The 21,073-nt window shown below is 41.8% G+C and overlaps 1 protein-coding gene across 11 annotated transcripts in view; it reads left to right on the forward strand.

Annotated features, from left to right (window-relative positions):
- The window catches only part of rbm47 (RNA binding motif protein 47), a 167,083-nt gene that overhangs the window by 119,684 nt on the left and 26,326 nt on the right, over window positions 1-21,073 (forward strand). Inside the window, exon 2 of one of the 11 annotated variants that reach the window (XM_080188465.1) lies at window positions 16,889-17,021. The exons of the other annotated variants lie outside the window; for them this stretch is intronic. The gene's annotated coding sequence lies outside the window, so the exon portion shown is untranslated. The remainder of the gene's footprint in view (window positions 1-16,888; window positions 17,022-21,073) is intronic. 11 annotated transcript variants of the gene reach the window in all.

Below are 21,073 nucleotides of genomic sequence, written 5' to 3' on the forward strand. Positions count from 1 at the left end.
GTACTTTGGTACAATTTTGTGAAATAATAGCAATTGAATAATTTTGAATCTGAATTTGAGAATAAGTACTCTTTCAGCTGAGTAGTATTTATTGTGCATGTTATCCTTTCTTCTGTTTTCATAATATTTTAGTTTTGTATCTTCTAGAATCAATAGGTATCTTTGATTCAAAGTTCAGTCTTCAATGTAACTGCAAAGTGAACACTTATTTCTTGATGCATACTTTATTCAGAATTGTTGCTACTCCATGAGAACTTACAGATGAACAAAACTAAAGAGCTAATATGATATTTATTGACTTGCAGAGTCAGGTCCTTAAGACTATTCTGTTCATTTTTCCTTTAAATTATTAACTCCATTAAGACGTCAATGTGCAAGTCTACCCAGCAGTAAATCTGATTGCCTAATTCCTCGTTTGCCTGATTCCTTATTTGCTTCCAAAGTTCCGAATGGCTAGACTTGCTCCAAAGATCACGGGTCAGGCACAAGTTGTTTCACTTTGTAGCTCTATTATGCCGATGCAACGGAACTTACAGATATGAGAGCTGCACTATTTTCTCCAGATTGGCAAATTCACACAATAGAAGGCAGTGATTAGTACAAGTTGGTCAGTGGTACCACTAGTTAATCAGTAACCTGCTGTTGCTTCAGGTTTCCTTGGTGCAAGGAACTCATTTGAGTGAGGTCAACTGTCAACTTAAAAGAATTACTAGCTTTTATAGATGTGTGACAACTAACTGAAAAAGCTTAATAATTCTTTGACATTGTCAAAATATAATTGCAAATTTATCACACAACCTTATAAAAAAAAGTGCTTGTTGTATGCAAAAATAATCATGCATTATGGGAAAACTGTAGTTGCTGCTAATTTTGGTGAGCAACATTAGGGACTTCAGCAAAAGAAAGATGAAGTTGCCATCCTCTGTAAACATTTTATTTAAAGCTTCTTTTTATTTTTAAAGAGATAATATTTATTTTTCTTAGAAAACATAATCCTTTAGTTTAATCCTAATTTCCTAAATTCATAATTATGTAGAAAATGCCACCTGAGTAGTAATCACATAGTGAAAATGAAGTGTAATTTTCAGATGAAGTGTAGTTAGAGAGCCAGCATAATTATCCAGGGCATGCTGATGTTATTATCCATTTTAAATAGAATCATAGAACTACCATTCAGGCCATATGTTGGCTCCTTAAATGAGCTATTCTATTAATCCTATTCCCCTGCTCTTCCCCTTATAGATTGTAATTTACTTTCCTTATCAAGTATTTTTACAAGTCCACTGTGAAAGTTACAACTGAATCTGCTCCCTCCATCCTTATCCTGCATTCTATTTTATAACAGAATTGGATAGAAATACTGCACTAGAATTAGTCCACCATACATCTGCCCAAGTTATCCTTCTGTTCTAAAACCACCCACCCCTACTCTCCCTTCACTTTCCTTAATATTTAATTTGGTAGCCTGTAGCCATTGGATAATGTACTTTAATGCATCTGAACATTTTCTCCACTTTCACAATGCTGGTTCATTTATTTATCACTTTTTAGACACATAGCACTATTCATCACTAAATTAAAAACATATTTAACTTCTCAAAGAGCATTACGTTATGACATGTGAAGTTAAGAACATATTTTGAACTTACCTGTCAAAATGTTCTCCACCAGAAGTCCCTCATGATTTATAACACCTCTGAACTGCCATGGACACCTTCCAGTCTCTTCTTTCTTCAACAGTAGGTTGGTGATATTTTGCACCTTTTCAATAAAATGGTGGGACTCACGCTATTATTATGCCTGCTCCACCACAGAATATAACGCAAACCCCTGGGTATATAATCACCTCTGCTAATGACTCTTATTTTGTCTTGGTGTTATTTTATTGTCCAAGTATACTTCTGCAAAAAAACCTTTCCCATATTAAAGATGTTACACAAATGCAAGGTGGTGTTGAACTGACATTCAGCACAGACTGCATTGTGTTTTGTGCACATACATTGAAAGGGCCATTAACGCTACATGAGGGAATCGTGAGTTCAGTGCACTTCCTGGAATAACAAGAGATGACCTACTCTGAAAATTCAGGTTTTTAAATTCTTTCATGGGATGTGGGTCATTAGTTGCCCATCCCTAATTGCCCTTGAACTGAACAGTTTGTTTTAGAGGGCAGTTAAAAGTCAGTGTTATGATGAGTCTGGAGTCATGTGCCAGCCAGGCTCAGTAACAATAGCAGATTTCTTTTGCTAAAGGATGTTAGTGAACTAGCTTGGTTGTTAAAAACAATCAGTAGATAGTTTCATATTCACTATTACTGAGACTGGTTTTATATTCCAGATTTTTTAACTAATCAATTGATTTTTTTATTAACTAATTGAATTCAAATTCCATCATAAGTCGTAATGGTAGGATTTAAATTTATGTCCACAGGGCATTAGCCTAGTCCGCTGGATTGCGAGTCCAGTGACATTAAGCACTATGTCATTACTTCCTACTATGATCAGTGATAGCCACGCTAGGCTTTTTAAACCATCTGTGATGGAATTGTGCTATATATTCATCTCTCCTTACAGTCTAGAAGAGTGAGGAATGACTTTATTCAAACATGTAAGATCCTGAAGGGGCTTGACAGGGTAGATGGTGTTTTTACTAGCGGGAGAGTTTCAAGCAAAGGGATATAGCTACACAACAAAGGGTCAGTCATTTACAACTGAAGTACATAGAGAGTGATGATCTCTGGAATTCTCTGCCCCAAAGGATAGTGGAGGCTGGATCATCAGAAGTATTTACAGTGGAGATGGATAAATATTTGATAGGCTGAAGAATAAAGGGCTACAGCACAGAAAAGGAGTTGAGTCTGTCTTAGATCAGCCATGATCGTGTTGAATAGCAGGGTAGGCATGAAAGGTATTTTGGCATACTTCTGCTTCTATTTCTTGTGTTCTTGTGTGTTTTCACCTTCAGAAAAACATTGTACATGACACCTAACCCCATCATTGGCCCTCCCCACTATGCATTACCTAAAGCACATCAATTTCTAATATGCTGCATTTCATTAAAACTTCTATCTCACCGTGCCATGTTCTAGAGACTGATGCTGAGTCTTACTAAATTAATGTTAGGTGTAATTTTAACCTCATGCCAATTAAGTTTATTGATGTTCAGATAATTGGACCATTTAACTCTCTCCATTACAGACACAGGTGCACTTTTGCACATATGGGCAAAGTGGTTGTTGTAATTGAACCTTTCAGTCCTCATTAAAATCTTATTATATTTGAGTGAGTTTATGAACAGGTGCCAGTCAATCACAGCAGCATTTGGATTAGAAGCTCTCAATGTTAAGCACAGAATCTGTAAAATGCAAAAATCTGTTAATCATTTTTGGTCAGGTATGTACCCTTAAATCTGTCTTTTCCTTTGACCCATATTCTAGTTACCAGTCAAATTGTATCACTTATTTTTTGTATCATCTGTGCCAATTGTCTGTGAAGCATTTGAGAGTGGTTGATGACTAATCCCTGGAGATTTAAACATTATCTAGGAGTGAAGTGTTTTTTGAGTTTGCTAATGTAGCAAATACCATTTACTTAAGTAATCCATCATCATCTCAAGGTCAGCACTTCTGTCAGAATCTGACATCTACTGCATGTCCTGCACTTTGAACTGTGACATTAGGGCACTTAGTAAGGTCCCTACAAAGATAGGTAAACTGTAGCTCCAATTGGGTGTAAGGGTCATCACTCATACCTGAATGCCATGATCTTAGATTTTAATGTAAACATTGCTTGAACTTTCCTCTATATGAGCAAAGTCTATTGGTGATCAAATACGTGGGATCATCACATTTAAAACTTTTATGACCTGGATACTTGGTGCACAGGTAGTTTCCCTGTATGCACTATTAAATGAGTATTGAATTCCTGCATAAATTTTGATTTGATTTATTATTGTCACATGTATTAACATACAGTGAAAAGTATTGTTTCTTGCACGCTATACAGACAAAGCATACCATTCATAGAGAAGGAAACTAAAGAGTGCAGAATGTAGTGTTACAGTCATAGCTAGCATGTAGATAAAGATCAACTTAATGCAAGGTAGGTCCATTCAAAAGTCTGACAGCAGCAGGGAAGAAGCTGTTCTTGAGTCAGTTAGTACATGACCCCAGACTTTTGTATCTTCTTCCCGACGGTGTCTCGGCCTTTTGGCTAAGATCGTGTAGCATTGATATCCTGAACTTGGTTGAAGTCGTGAGGTTACACTGAGGCTTCATTTGAAGCAATTTTTTAAAGAGGTATCTCGGCCTTTTGGCTAAGATGCAAATGAGATCAAGCCTTGGAGAAGGTGCAATGCCAGCTCCAATCAGCTTGGATCATGTAGACCAAGCCCAAGACAGGAGGTGAGAGGGCTGTCTTGTCAGCTTGGATCAGCAATATCTCACTTGCTGCGACTCTGAATTGGACTTTGATTGGATTGGATATATACATTTTTTAAAAACCTGTTTAAATAGGCAAATTTTGAACATAATTTCACTTCTCTTTGCCAATTTTGTTCTTTTTCCTCCAAACTTGAGGGCGTTGATTCCTCACTGGGGCCTCCAGTATCAGTATCCTCAGCCAAAGGGCCATTATTCACATGCAGAGCTTAGAGGAAGTCAGCCTGATTCTATTTTTAACTGGCGTCCATGCACACATACTTCCAGGATATCTTTCCCTCCCTCCTCTCTCCCTCACTCCCCCCCCTCCCCTTCTCCCTCTCACCCACTCCCTCCCTTCATCCCTGCTCACTTCCCCCTCCCTCCCCCCTCCCCACCACCCCCCCTCCACCCCCTCCCTGCGTCCCAACCACCCCCTCTCCCCCCTCCCTTCCCTCTCCCCTCTGCCCCCCTCCTCCCCTCCTCTCTGCCTCCCTGCCCTCCTGACCCCTCCTCCCATTGAGAACCAGGTGCTGAGTCCATTGTAGCCCCTTAGTGCTGCATTGCCTTGTGCCAGCTGATAACAGCTCATCTCAGGGATCATATCTGGGATTTTCCTATTCTATATGCCTCTGTTATTCACTGGATAAACTTGGTGAACTAACAGAGGAGTTTATAAAACATAATAAATAATGCATCACACTTGGGAAATCCACACCACCAGATTCACACCAATGTTGCTAATATGGAAAATGCAAGAAGTATAGAGATTAGGGTAGGCAGGGAGTGAGATTAGAAGATTCTTTCAGCATGCCACGGGCCAAATTGCCTCCTTCTGCACTGTAAAGATTCTTTGATTCTGGAGATTATTTAGTATTATGTTGTACTTTTTTTTAGATGGCATCCTATATGTTGGCTCTGATTTCTTTGCACACTTCTGTACTTGACAAAGGCTGTGTCAAAGGGTCATCCAGATTTGAAACATTTGCTCTGTTCTCTCTCCATAGACGCTGCCAGACCTGTTGAGAATTTCCAGCATTTTCTGCTCCTACTTCTATACTTGTTTGACTGGTGAACCACATGAGTAAAACATGTTCCTTAGATCTCAGCCCAGAAAACAATGTTAATGTTCTCAAGTTTTATAGCACAGTAGATCGAACCAGGGCAAGACTTACTCAGTTAATGGTAGAGGGTGAGGGAGAGGTATAAAACAAAGAGATCAAGGGGTACATGGTCATAGTTCATTGAAAGTAGAGTCACAGGTGGACAGGGTGGTGAAGAAGGCATTCAGCATGCTTGGTTTCATTGGTCAGGACATTGAACGCAGGGGTTGGGATGTCTTGTTGAAGTTGTGTACAGTTCTGATCACCCTATTATAGAAAAAATATTATTAAACTAGAAATAATGCAGAAAAGATTTACTAGGATGCTACCAGGACTTGATGGTTTGAGTTATAAGGAGAGGCTGGATAGATAGGGACTTTTTTCTCTGGAGCATAGAGGCTTGTTGGGGTATGTTATAGAGATCTATAAAATAATGAGAGGCATAGATCTGCTAGAAGGCCAATAATATCTTTTCCCAAAGGTAGGGAAGTCCAAAACTAGAGGGCATAGGTTTAAGGTGAGAGGGGAGAGATACAAAAGGGTTCAGAGGGGCAATTTTTTCACACAGAGGGTAGCGAGTGTTTGGAACAAGCTGTCAGAGGTCATAGAGGCAGGTACAGTTTTGTCTTTTAAAAAGCATTTAGACAGTTAAATGAGTAAGATGGCTATCAAGGTATATGGGCCAAACGTGGCAATTGGGACTAGCTTAGTCATTAGAGGAAAAAGGGCGGCATGGACAAGTTGGGTCGAAGGGCCTGTTTCCATGCTGTAAACCTCTATAACAGTGACTCTATGACACAAGAGCTTATGATTCCCTACTTTTTTAGAAAACTAAATCATAGTTTTTTTATAATGCTTTGTAGATTATTTTTGTGACTTTTGACTGCAGACATGCTGACTGCTATGGGGTAATAATTAGCTCCTGTTACCAAGTTTTATCAGCGCTGTGATCTGTGTGTTTCAATATTCAAGTCAATTGTAAGGTAAATTGGTGCCTGTTCCCCAAATAATAATCCATAAAAGATATCTGGTCCCACCCCTTTCCTCTGTCAAAACCTGTGTTGAATTTTAGTGCCAAGTGAAGAGTTAGCAGGAAAATTGCAAACACTTCAAGTTATGAGTAGAATTTTACATATCTCCAAATTACTCTTTGCTCAGAGCTCCACAGTGTCTGCTTTACAGCTTGAGTTTTCTTTTTAATTTCAGCAGTTTACCCGCATGATCACCACAACCAGGCTACCATACCCCTCCTTCGCAACAACAGGGAAGAGATCATTTAATACCTGAGTTTCATCAGAATTTGCACAAATAAGTAAGAAGCCCCTTAAGACAAATCCAGATGGAGAAGGAGCTTTCTTTCTTTCGATCAGTCTGCCAGCTGAGGTGAAGATTCCCACCCAAAATGTTAAGTTATTTATCTCTTTCACACACTGATTGATCTATTCTGACCTTGTACCAGTTTAGTTCAGTTCACGAGATTACTGGTATGTCAACCACATTCTTCTGACAACTTGCAGAAACGATAGATAATAATAATTACTACTTGTCAGCGAAAGATTACAAACAAGTCTCATATCACTGTACAAGAAGTTCTAATTCAACCCTACTGAAACCACACGTGTGCTTGGCCGGCATTCATTGGTGTTGATCCTCCTCAGCAACCACTTCCTTTTACACATGCAAAATAAGACTTATCAAGAAGATGGTGTTTTATATGGGTTGCACTTCTTACTGCATTAGGTCATTTTTATTGCATTAGATTATTTCTTACTGACTTTATCCAGGAGAAAGTGGCTCTGAGTTGATTACTGGAGGAAAACTGTTGTTTTCATTACATGACAATTTATTTTCCTGACAAAAAGATTAATTTTAATGTGTTATGCAATTTTATTGCAAAGAAAAAATGCTCTTGCCAAATGCACTTTTATAAAGATGAAATCCCTTAACAACTTTGCTTGTATTTTTTCTGCAATTTAGATCCATATGTAACAGTTCAAATTACACTTAAAAGTTACTGTAATATTTATTATCCTTTTAGAAATAAAGCTAGCACTTAAATGTACCAGCTGATTGTTTGACCTCTCTTTTATTTTAATTTGCTACTGATCTGTTTTATCTTCCAAAGGTGACCTTTGAAATAAAATCTCTAGTTTTATGCATAAAACACAGGGCCCTGAATTTCCTGAGAGTTTGCTATGACCTCCTGTTTAAAATTCAGTCAGAGTTCAGTAGAACTCCACAGAAACTGCACCAACCCCGTACTAAATTTCCAATATGAGACTGCGACGGTCTCGATAGAAGTTCAGGGTATGTTCAGGAAGTGTGTTTGTCACTTTTTAAATGAAGCTTATTTTCAAATGTGGAAGATTGACATATGGGGAAAGGCTGCAGGAAGGAATTTATTAGAAGAAATTTTTTCATCCATTTGTTGATATCCATAATGATATTTCACAGGCGTTCTGGGATTTGCAGCACCATTGTGATACTTAAATGTTAACCTGGTCTGATCTTTTCAACCACTGTCAGATGAACATTGCAGAAAAGTGATTGGATTAGGCACACCTGAGGTCAATTAGGGACCAATTGTTGGCAGTGCTTCTGCAGATTGGCAGATGATTTTAAATCCATGGTTCCCACCATGCAGAGAGAGGGGTTGGCTATGAAGGTCATTAAATTCAGCAGGGAATGTTAGCTTCCTTGTTAGATTTTTGGCCCTTTTGCAATTCAATTATGTATTTATATACTGAAAATTGAGGAATTTATGTATTGCATGACAGCTCTGGGAATGCTGTGATTTCGTTTAAGCAACACACGTCATATACTGTTTACAGTTTTCACCTATGAACTTTAATGCGGCCATATGACATTCATTTGTCAACAATTTAGCACCTCTAAAATAGCAGAAAAATATGATACAAACATGATAAATATTCCTTCCCCTAAATTAAATAATTTCAGGTCTGATCGAACGCACTGAGATATGAATTAATATTGAATAAAGAAGACCTGACAGACTTGCTTGTATACCTGTTCAGGGTATGTTATTGTGCAATGTTTCCTGTATCACAATAGTTGCTGAACTTCAAAATTATTTCATCAGCTGTAAAGTACATAAGAACCAGGAGTAGGCCATCTGGCCCCGCCATTCAATAAGATCATGGCTGATCTTTTTGTGGGACTCAGCTCCATTTACCTGCCTGCTCACCATAAACCCTTAATTCCTTTACTGTTGAAAAATTTATCTATCCTTGCCTTAAAAACATTTAATGAGGTAGCCTCAACTGCTTCACAGGGCAGGGAATTCCACAACCCTTTGGGTAAAGAAGTTCCTCCTCAACTCAGTCCTAAATCTGCTTACCCTTATTTTGAGGCCATGCCCCCTAATTCTAGTTTCACCTGCCGGTGAAAACAACTTCCCTGCTTCTATCTTATCTATTCCCTTCATAATCTTATATGTTTCTATAAGACCCCCCCCTCATTTTTCTGAATTCCAATGAGGATAGCTGCAGTCTACTCAGTAAACTACTTTGGGATACCTGATTTTGTGAAAGACACCGTATAAATTCTTTCTTTGGAAGAGAAATGGTTTATTTAATGAATATTATCAGCTCTTTTGATGGGTTCAATCACTGAATGCGCTGTTTAGTGTGGTGCTAAGCCAAACAAAAATAACATCTCAGGTTCAGCAGAGCAATGAGCCAGCTGATCTTAGCAAGGTCATCATTGGAATACCATAAATGGCATCTTGAGCTTAGAAGGGGGAAAGAAAATTCAACCAGAGGCTGTCCTCCTGACAACTATCCAATGGTTTCAGTTGCAAATCACTCGTTGATATTGAATCAGTTGGATATTTTCAATAGTCTAATGGTCCACCAATATTTACTCATCAGAAGTGAAACTGGAACATGCTGTAAATACTCAAAAGGTCAGGCAGCATTTGTGAAAAGAGAAACAGAGTTAATGTTGCCGGTCTGTGACCTTTCATCAGAATGTATTCCGTTATAACTTTCCCCTGTTCTGATGAAATACAGTAAGAAGTCTCACAACACCAAGTTAAAGTCCAACAGGTTTATTTGGTAGTAAACACCACTAGGTTTTGGAGCGCAGGAGCAGCACTCCACAAGCTAGTGGTGTTTACTACAAATAAACCTGATGGACTTTAACCTGGTGTTGTGAGACTTCTTGCTGTGTTTACCCCAGTCCAATGCCAGCATCTCCACACTGATGAAGTGCAACAGACTTAAAGCATTAACTCTGTTCATCTTTCCATAGATGCTGCCAGATCTGCTATGTATTTCTTGCATTTTTATTTCAAATTTCCAGCATCCTCAGTAATTTGCTTTTCACTAATTACATGAAGAATATTTACTTGGTCAATTTATGAGAGTGCACCTGACAACTATGGAATATATTCTAATATGAGTCAGTGTCTTTACCAGAGGAAGAATGAACATAAGAACATAAGAAATAGGAGCAGGAGTAGGCCATCTAACCCTTCGAGCCTGCCCCACCATTCAATAAGATCATGGCTGATCTGTCGTGGCTCAGTTCCACTTTCCCGCCCTCTCCCCATAACCCTTAATCCCCTCTCTTCTCAAAAACCCATCAACCCGCGTCTTAAGAATATTTAGCGAGGCAACCTCCACCACTTCAACGGGCAGAGAATTCCAGAGATTCACCACCCTTTGAGTGAAGAAGTTCCTCCTCAACTCCGTTCTAAACCGCCCCCCCCTTTATCTTGAGGCTGTGCCCCCTAGTCCTACTGTCTTTTTTGAGCGGGAAGAGTCTCTCCACCTCTATCCTATCCATCCCATTCATCATCTTATACGTCTCAATGAGATCTCCCCTCATTCTTCTAAACTCTAACGAGTACAAGCCCAGTTTATTCAGCCTCTCCTCATAGCTCAACCCCCTCAACTCCGGTATCAGTCTAGTAAACCTCCTCTGCACTCCCTCCAAGGCCAAAATATCTTTGCGCAGGTGCGGCGCCCAAAACTGCACACAGTACTCCAGCTGCGGCCTCACCAATGCCCTATACAGCTGCAGCAAGACCTCCCTACTTTTATATTCAATCCCCCTCGCTATGAAGGCCAGCATCCCATTCGCCTTCCTGACCACCTGCTGCATCTGCAAGCTGGGTTTTTGCGACCCATGCACAAGGACCCCGAGGTCCCTCTGCACCGTTGCCTGCTGCAGTTTTTCGCCCCGTAAGTAATAGTCCTTCCTACCATTCTTCCTACCAAAGTGGACCACCTCACACTTGCCAACATTAAATTCCATTTGCCATTTCCTGGCCCATTCGCCCAGCCTATCTAGATCCTTCTGCAGACTCTCCACACCCTCCGCACAATTTGCCATTCCCCCAATCTTGGTGTCATCAGCAAATTTTGACACCCTACACTCGGTTCCCTCCTCCAGATCATCTATATAAATGGTAAAAAGCTGAGGCCCCAGCACCGACCCCTGGGGCACTCCACTAGTCACCATCCGCCAATCCGAATAGCACCCGTTGACCCCCACTCTCTGCCTCCTATTTGACAACCAATCCTCTATCCATGCTAACACCCTACCCCCAACTCCATGTCCCTCGACCTTCTGCAATAACCTCTTGTGAGGTACTTTGTCAAACGCCTTCTGAAAATCTAGAAAGACCACATCCACCGGCTCTCCTCTATCCACCACCCTAGACACATCCTCATAGAACTCCAGTAAATTTGTCAGACACAACTTCCCTTTAATGAAACCGTGCTGCGTCTGCTCTATCAAGCAATTCCCTTCAAGATGCCTCGCAATTTCCTCCTTAATGACAGATTCTAACATTTTACCTACCACAGACGTTAAACTAACCGGCCTATAATTCCCCACCTTTTGCCTGGCACCCTTCTTAAACAATGGCGTAACATTAGCCGTTTTCCAATCATCCGGCACTTCCCCGGAATCCAGCGACGTCTGGAAAATAACCACCAAGGCATCCACTATCACCTCCGCCATTTCTTTCAGAACCCTCGGATACATTCCATCCGGTCCTGGGGACTTGTCCACAATCAGCCCCTCCAGTCTGTCGAGCACCGCCTCTCTAGTAACAGTAATGTCATTAAGACCCTCCAGTCCTACCACCTTTCCATCGCTAACACCCGGCAAATTATTCACATCCTCCTCCGTGAAGACAGAAACAAAAAAGTTATTCAATACCTTAGCCATATCCCCATCCCCTACCACTAGGTCCCCTTTCTCATCCTCTAAAGGACCAACGTTCACCCTAGCCAGCCTCTTCCTTTTTATATATTTATAAAAACTCTTGCTATCCTTTTTTATATTAAGCGCTAGCCCAGCTTATAGTTTCTCCTACCCTTCTTTATCAACTTCTTTGTCAATCTTTGTTGACATTTAAACCTCTCCCAGTCCTCTTCTCGCCCACTACTCTTAGCTACTCTAAATTCCTCCGCTTTTAATTTAACACTTTCCTTCACCTCCTTCGTTATCCACGGCTTATTACCTCTCCTCCTACGGTCCTTTTTGACCATCGGAATAAATTTCCGCTGAGCACCAAGAAAGATCTCCTTAAAGATCCTCCACTGCTCCTCAGCAGACCCTCCCTCCAACGTGCTCCCCCAGTCCACATTCGCCAATTCTTCTCTCATCCTACCGTACTCCCCTCTATTCAAACAAAGTACGCGTGTCCGGGAACCCACTTTCTCCTCCTCCATCTGAAAACTGGTGTGTTGCATATTTTACATGAAGGTAAACCAAATTATACTGACAATTTATTGAATTTCCACATGAGTTCTCTTTCAGAGACTCCTGAAAAATATTCATGCCATTTTCTGGTCTGAAGTTTTTGCAGAGGGACAGGAGAGCCTTCACAGCAGTTTGGTTCCACGTATCATAAATTTCGAAGGAACATTTTTTTCTACAGATAAGCAGACAGAAAGAGCACCTGATGTAAATCATTAGGGTTTTTCTTTAAATATGCAAATATGGTTCTGATGGTATGACCTGCGCTATTTTAATCAAGGGCCTGAAAGCAAGCAGGAAGCACTTGTGTCTCTCTGACTCCCATATCAATCTAGTTGTACCAGGAGCTAAGACCAAAAAGATAAATGTTTTTCATTTTACTTCTCCTGAACTTGTAGTAACATTTAATAATGTAACGCTTGCAGCAGTTTGCAAAGTTTATTGCATTTGCCAAAAAGAGGTTGGGTCACTTGTGGTAAAGTATGTTGGCTTGTGGTTTCTCATCAGTAGCTGTTTGTTACGTGAGACATCCCAAGAACCAGGAAGCCACCTGCAAACAGGTGCAGAAACTACACAGGTGCCAGCCACAGGTGTGAGCTGGGAATATGATGTGTGATACATCCGGATTGCTAGAGGCAGTGCCTGAGAGAGTATGGCTCTGATAACTGTTGAGATGCCAATTTGAAATGGTGGTGAAGAGTTCTTGCTGGGAAATGTTTGAGTTTTATCGAACTCTGTGGAGTTTTGCATACATTTTTTTTAAAGCTGTTTTCCCAGTTGGCCTAGTTAACTGGCTTATCTTCCTGTTGAGGGAAAAACACTTTGAGGACATAGGCCAGGAGAAGATAGGGCTGCTGTTCATCAGGATAGGGAATACACAGTGAGGAGTTTGAAGGGATAGTTAGAGGGCATTGGTAATTGGGGGGTGGGGATGGGGATGGAGTGCAATCAGTGATGATGGGAATGGGAGTCCAGTTGGGGAGAGGATTGATGCTCCTCCTGAACAACAAGTAGTACTAGAAAAGCATTTAACTCTTCCACACAGCAACCCCCCTCCCGCTCCCTTTAGTCCTGAAAATTTGTGGGGATGCAGATCTGAACTGACTATCAGATCGATCATGATCTTATTTAATGGTGGAGCAGCCTCGAGGAACTGAATGGCCCGCCTGCTCCTTGTTTATTTGAACTTATGTTCACATATAACCAGCAATGAAGCTGAAAAAGAGAGAAAATGTAAGGCAAGCAGCATCATTGAACTATTTAAGTGAGTCACTTGTCTCCTGGGAGGACATTGAATTCCTGTCCATGGCGCACATTTGTTAAAACTAGAAGTGGGGAGTCACATAATATGATGTAAGTGCAGGAGCAGCTGTTTTTTTTGTGAGCTTTGGTGCTACGCATCTTTTAATTTTTTTTGTAATCCCATGCACAACCTATTATTATTTGATCCTGATATGTATAATGTGTGCTATGTTTGTGGAAGATCCTGGCTAAACTTTAGTGATGAGGAGCCAAGTCGAGTCAAGAACATCCTCACCTGATGAGGCAATCAGAGATAGCTGGGGTAGGGCCCAGATCGCAGTGACGGTATGACTGGTAAGTGGGCCTATACTTCGGTGGTGCTGCAGGCACCAAGATGATGGCTGCCATTGAGTGAAGTTGTGGGTGACGGTTTCAGCTCCCCAGCACAGCACTGATGAACTACAAGATATCCTGAAGAGAATCCCATCAGTCGAGAGGGCAGTTTCCTCGATGGGGGCTCACCTTCAGTCCTTGGAAACCCTGCTGCATGATATGTCAAACACCCTGGTTGATTCGGGGAGTAGAGCTGGAGAAGGAGAATCCTTGTGCCCAGTGTCCTGAGGGGAGCTGAGAATGAATTCTCAGCTGAATTCGAGAACCAGCTGCCATGCTTACCCAATCTCTATTTGAAGGTTGGGTGTATCAAATTCGATTAAGCACACTGTATCTGATCTTCGAGGCCTGTGATCGATCAAGGACTCCGACCATTGTCTTACATTGTCTTGTCCTTGTTGTTCAACGAGAAAGGCTGGAGGCAGCCAGTGCGACGGTTCTTCTCCACAGGGGCCTAGGTTTCCCTTTAGCACGGCTTTGGGACGATGGCAGACATGCAAAGGCCTCAGTGAAACTCTGGATGGATCCTGGATATTGGTTGATAATCCTGTCATGATTTTGGCCTTTTCAAGCTCCATGGATGGTTATATTATCCTGCAGTTCATCAGTAATCCTCAACATTACTTCTTTCTAATTCTACTCCTAATTTTGTGATACTGTCTTTTATCCTGACAAGGGCGTACGATATATGAGCACAGAGGCATTTGTCATCTGTTATCTTGCAAAAATCCAGATTGTCCATTTTTTTTCTCTTTGATAGTATTTGTCCCGTCGTGCTCTCACGGTGGAACAAGGGAGGCCTCAGTTTAATCAGCATTACCGTTTGAATTCAATCTTGGTTTTGATGTGTGGTACCGGGGGAGCAGGGTGAGTAAGGGGGTCTGCCCACCTGCTTCTGTCAAATTCTAATTCTTGGGTTACAGTATTTGCAACATTGTTTGGGGATTGTTTGTGGATCTCCTTCTTTCTACGGAGGGGAACATACTGGGTTGGTTGTATGACATGAGGGTTGTGCTGTAATTCTTGCATTTACACTGAGGGAGTATATTTTTTAGCAGGACATGACAACTGCGAATGTACTTTTTGTAGAGTTTAGATCATGGGTGTCTATTGCTCTACACCGCAGAAGGAAATTTGGTCCCAAACATCTGACTTTAAAAGATCTTCCCCATTGCAGTAATATTCTGGGGGTGGACTAACAAACTCAGGGTTGGACTTCCACTCCTCGGTATATGGAAAGTCCTACTCTCGAGAGGTGCTGGCCAGTCCATCCAATCAAAGAAACCTTTGCGAAAGTGGCTTTCGCACTTTGGGCTGCTTGCCACTGCCTGTCATTTTATGGCAGTGTAGGCAGATTGAGACCTTTAATCTCAATTAATTGGGCAGTTAAGGGCCTCATAGATCTAAAGACAGGCAGACTAATAGGCATCTTATCCACCCCCTATATTTTGGAGAACATTTTGGATCTGAGAGGGAAGGAGGTGGGATGGGCACACAATATATTTTACCAGCCACTACCATTCCTTCCTCCTGTGCCTGCCAATTCTAGTGGGAGACATTAAAATCCAATCCAACAGATAAAATTAGTTGTGGTGCTCATAGATGGATGAATTAAAGAATTCTACAGAATCTCCAATAATTCTGTTTGCAGATTTACTGAATTGATTTATTTTCTGATTCTGTCCCCTTGCTCCTGAAAGTACTGAGTTGAGAATTTGTAGTTGAAGGGACAACAGCTGGCCTCTGTAACTCAACCAACTGCTCAACTCTTAACATGCATTTAACAAGCTATTTGGATGTAGGGGAATCACAGTTAAACATATTCTATTTTCATCCAATTTCTATCCATGCATAGTTTCCACCAGGAATCAGCAGATTACCAATGATCTTCTATCACTCGATATTAATGATACCTATCACTAGTTGTCTATTAATCCCGGACTCTTTTTCTCATCTGCAGACCATGAAAACGTATTGTCACTCCCTCCAAGAGCCGTTAACTGGATTGAGCATAGGGCCTTGTTAATCTGAATGGTTCACTAGCCATTAAATCTGATATATTTTTGTACATAAAATGTAATATTAAATTTTAAGTTGTACAGAAATCGTACAATAAGAGATATTTACACTTCTCCAGTAACATAATAAAGCACCTTGCAGGAGTGTGATAAAACAGATTTTTACACCAAACTAGATAAGGAGATATCAGAGCAAAAGTTTTGTAAGGATTGGAGGTAGATTTTCAGGAGCATCTTGAGGTGGTCAGCATGGTACAGAGTCTAAGAGTTTTAGGGAGGGAGTTCCAAAGCTTACTGTCTTCACAACTGAAGGCATGGTCAACAAAATTTTGAATGCTCAAGAAGAGTGCAGATATCTCTGAGACTTTGAATCACAGAATGGCTTCAGCGCAGAAGGAGAACATTTGGCTGACTGTATCCCTATCGGCTCTCCGCGAGAGCAATTCACTTGATCCCATTTTACATGACAAATTTCTTCTTCAATTCTCTTTGGAAAGCAGCTGTTGAGCCAACATACACCCACTCAGCGCATTCTAGGTCTTAACCACTCTCTACATTAAATAAGCTTTTCCTCATGTTGCTAAACTGTGCTGTCTGGTTCCTCATCCTTCCATCAAGTGGAACAGTCTCTCCCAATCTACTCTGTCCAGACCCCTCATGGTTTTGAAGTGTTGTGGGCCTGAAGGAGATCACAGATAGGAAGGGGCACAATCATGGGGGTTTTTTAAATGAGGATAAGAATCTGAAAATTACTGTATTGTTTAACTGGGAGCTGATGCTGGTCAGAGAACATATGGATGATGAATGAATGGGACTTGGTGTAAAATCGTTCAGGGGCAGCATGTGTAGGATGATCTTATGTTTGGGGAAAATAGAATGTGAAAGGATGGTAATGAATGCAGTGGAATTGTCATGTGCGGAGGTAACAAAAGACTTCATCTGGTTAACTGTGGGTAAATAACCCTACCATTATATTGCAGAAAAGCTACTAAAACTGGTCTTATCGCTGATTTCCCTCATGAGCTACTGTTTGTCCACAAAGTACACAGTGTTACTGCATACAGGACTCTGTATGAGAACACCCAGTTTTGGCTTTTGTATTTCAGTCTGATGGTATGTACTTTATATTGTAGACAGGCCCTGATCTTTAAAAAATGTATACACAAGTCAACGTATAACTTGTTTGTACTTTGATGCTTGCATTACTTTTATCTGGATAATGCTTTGGCTACGCATGGGAAAACACAAATAAATAGTTAATCTATATCATAATACAACATTATTTAGCTTTCTGCGTTTAAAACTAGACAGATTGCTTAATATGCAAAACTGAGCTGATATCTCCTGTTAGTGACTAGTGTCACTGAAAGGTTATAGACGGATGTAAGCAACTCATGAAGAATTTGAAATAGGCAGCATATTAAATTGCCATTACATGGAGCATTGTCAGTATGGCATGCACGTAGAACATGAAGTGTTAGCTTTGAGTGAAAATCAGCAAGTTCAAATCTGAATAATGTAACCATCAGGGTAAAGGCAAAATATTGTGGATGCTGGAAATCTGAGAAAAACAGAAAATAGAACTACTCCATAGATCAGGCAGAACCTTATGTGTGCCTTTCTGAAGCTTGAGGTATCCCAAAGGTCTTTACCTTTGCCCAAAAGCAATGACATACAATTTTTACAAGTGTGACATTGTAGTCATCCATTTGCAATGAACCAATGGCTACATGAGGCTGGTTAAAAGTAGATGTAAAAGTGCCATGTAAAAATAATTACTCGTCTCTTAGCTGCCATTTCCCCAAAAAAGAAGGCCGCCCAATCAAACTTTGCCATAGAAACCATTCAAATTCTCTTAGTGGTAGTTTTTCCAAAGATCTTTGACACTACAATTGTGGATCAAAGGGTAATTTCCCAAACTAACAGAGCAACTAGGCATGAGACAGTCTGGAGCCAAATCCACCTGCCTTTTTATGTTATGCAGCTCAATGACTTTCAGGCAAAATAGGACATGATTCCCAGGGCACACCCCACCATTTACAGCACACAAGCTGGTGACCTAGGTTGGCAGTGTCATTGTGCCAGAGGGCCATGCCACGTTCCTAATCACCCAGTGGCTGTACTTATCTCCATACCCCCAATGTGGTCTTCATGACTGGTCTTCATTTTTGAAAACCAGCAGTGATTCCTGCAGGCATAGCATCACACCAACATTCAATGCTCCCAAAAACAACAATGTTAAGCCATTTAATGATATTTAAATTCAGTCAATTTAATGGAAATCAGTTTCGTGTCCTTTCTGGATAGGAACGTGATTACGTTGCTAGTGAGGTGCGGGGAAGATCTCAAATTGAAATCTAATCACTGCAAATCCTGTTATGGCCCTCTCACAAGATTTAATGATCTTAACAGGATTGCCCCCGCAGAGAATAGGCACTGACAATCATGCCCCACAGAATTTCAGCTGGAACGCCAAATTTCCCATTCTCACTCACAATGTGTCCCACCACAGACAAGATCGGAGACTTCTTCCCATGGAGACCGAAACTATAAACAATGGTGTGATCTCACTCAGGCCTTGTCCAGCTGAAGTTAAATTTTCCCACTTTTATATTCCATTCTCATAAGAACATAAGAACATAAGAACAGAAGAAATAGGAGCAGGAGTAGGCCATCCAGCCCTTCGAGCCTGCCCCGCCATTCAATAAGATCATGGCTGATCTGTCGCTGCTCAGTTCCACTTTCCCGCCCTCTCCCCATAACCCTTAATCCCCTCTCCTATCAAAAACCCATCAACCCGCGTCTTAAAAATATTTAGCGAGGCAGCCTCCACCACTTCAACGGGCAGAGAATTCCAGAGATTCACCACCCTTTGAGTGAAGAAGTTCCTCCTCAACTCTGTTCTAAACCGCCCCCCTTTTATCTTGAGGCTGTGCCCCCTAGTCCTATTGTCTTTTTTGAGCGGGAAGAGTCTTTCCACCTCTATCCTATCCATCCCATTCATCATCTTATACGTCTCAATGAGATCTCCTCTCATTCTTCTAAACTCTAACGAGTACAAGCCCAGTTTATTCAGCCTCTCCTCATAGCTCAACCCCCTCAACTCCGGTATCAGCCTAGTAAACCTCCTCTGCACTCCCTCCAAGGCCAAAATATCTTTGCGCAGATGCGGCGCCCAAAAATGCACACAGTACTCCAGTTGCGGCCTCACCAATGCCCTATACAGCTGCAGCAAGACCTCCCTACTTTTATATTCAATCCCCTTCGCTATGAAGGCCAGCATCCCATTCGCCTTCCTGACCACCTGCTGCACCTGCAAGCTGGGTTTTTGCGACTCATGCACAAGGACCCCGAGGTCCCTCTGCACCGTCGCCTGCTGCAGTTTTTCGCCTCGTAAGTAATAGTCCTTCCTACCATTTTTCCTACCAAAGTGGACCACCTCACACTTGCCAACATTAAATTCCATTTGCCATTTCCTGGCCCATTCGCCCAGCCTATCTAGATCCTTCTGCAGACTCTCCACACCCTCCACACAATTTGCCGTTCCCCCAATCTTGGTGTCATCAGCAAATTTCGACACTCTACACTCGGTTCCCTCCTCCAGATCATCTATATAAATGGTAAAAAGCTGAGGCCCCAGCACCGACCCCTGGGGCACTCCACTAGTCACCATCCGCCAATCCGAATAGCACCCGTTGACCCCCACTCTCTGCCTCCTATTTGACAACCAATCTTCTATCCACGCTAACACCTTACCCCCAACTCCATGTCCCTCGACCTTCTGCAATAACCTCTTGTGAGGCACTTTGTCAAACGCTTTCTGAAAATCTAGAAAGACCACATCCACTGGCTCTCCTCTATCCACTGCCCTAGACACATCCTCATAGAACTCCAGTAAATTTGTCAGACACGACTTCCCTTTAATGAAACCGTGCTGCGTCTGCTCTATCAAGCAATTCCCTTCAAGATGCCTCGCAATTTCCTCCTTGATGACAGATTCTAACATTTTACCTACCACAGATGTTAAACTAACCGGCCTATAATTCTCCGCCTTTTGCCTGGCACCCTTCTTAAACAACGGCGTAACATTAGCCGTTTTCCAATCATCCGGCACTTCCCCGGAATCCAGCGACGTTTGGAAAATAACCACCAAGGCATCCACTATCACCTCCGCCATTTCTTTCAGAACCCTCGGATGCATTCCATCCGGTCCTGGGGACTTGTCCACAATCAGCCCCTCCAGTCTGTCGAGCACCGCCTTTCTAGTAACAGTAATGTCATTAAGACCCTCCAGTCCTACCACCTTTCTATCGCTAACACCCGGCAAATTATTCACGTCCTCCTCCGTGAAGACAGAAACAAAAAAATTATTCAATACCTTAGCCATATCCCCATCCCCTACCACTAGCTCCCCTTTCTCATCCTCTAAAGGACCAACATTCACCCTAGCCAGCCTCTTCCTTTTTATATATTTATAAAAACTCTTGCTATCCTTTTTTATATTAAGCGCTAGCCCAGCTTCATAGTTTCTCCTACCCTTCCTTATCAACTTCTTTGTCAATCTTTGTTGACATTTAAACCTCTCCCAATCCTCTTCTCGCCCACTACTCTTAGCTACTCTAAATTCCTCCGCTTTTAGTTTAACACTTTCCTTCACCTCCTTTGTTATCCACGGCTTATTACCTCTCCTCCTACTATCCTTTTTGACCATCGGAATAAATTTCCGTTGAGCACCAAGAAAGATCTCCTTAAAGATCCTCCACTGCTCCTCAACAGACCCTCCCTCCAACGCGCTCTCCCAGTCCACATTCGCCAATTCTTCTCTCATCCTACCGTACTCCCCTCTATTCAAACAAAGGACGCGTGTCCGGGAACCCACTTTCTCCTCCTCCATCTGCACCAGAAACTCCACCATACAATGATCACTCTCCCCAAGAGGATCCTTCACCACAAGGTCCCTAATTCTACCCGCCTCATTACATAGCACCAGATCCAAGATAGCTCGCTCCCTCGTCGGCTCCAACACACACTGTTCGAGGAAACTATCCCGGCAGCATTCCAAGAACTCTTCCTCGAGCCCCCCACGTCCAACATGGGTCGACCAATCAATATGCAGATTGAAATCCCCCATAACTACGGCCGTCCCATTCTTGCACGCCGCGCTT

Source organism: Carcharhinus amblyrhynchos, chromosome 1, assembly GCF_965287045.1.
Source record: "Carcharhinus amblyrhynchos chromosome 1, sCarAmb.v2.hapA, whole genome shotgun sequence".
NCBI classification, from domain to species: Eukaryota; Metazoa; Chordata; class Chondrichthyes; order Carcharhiniformes; family Carcharhinidae; genus Carcharhinus; species Carcharhinus amblyrhynchos.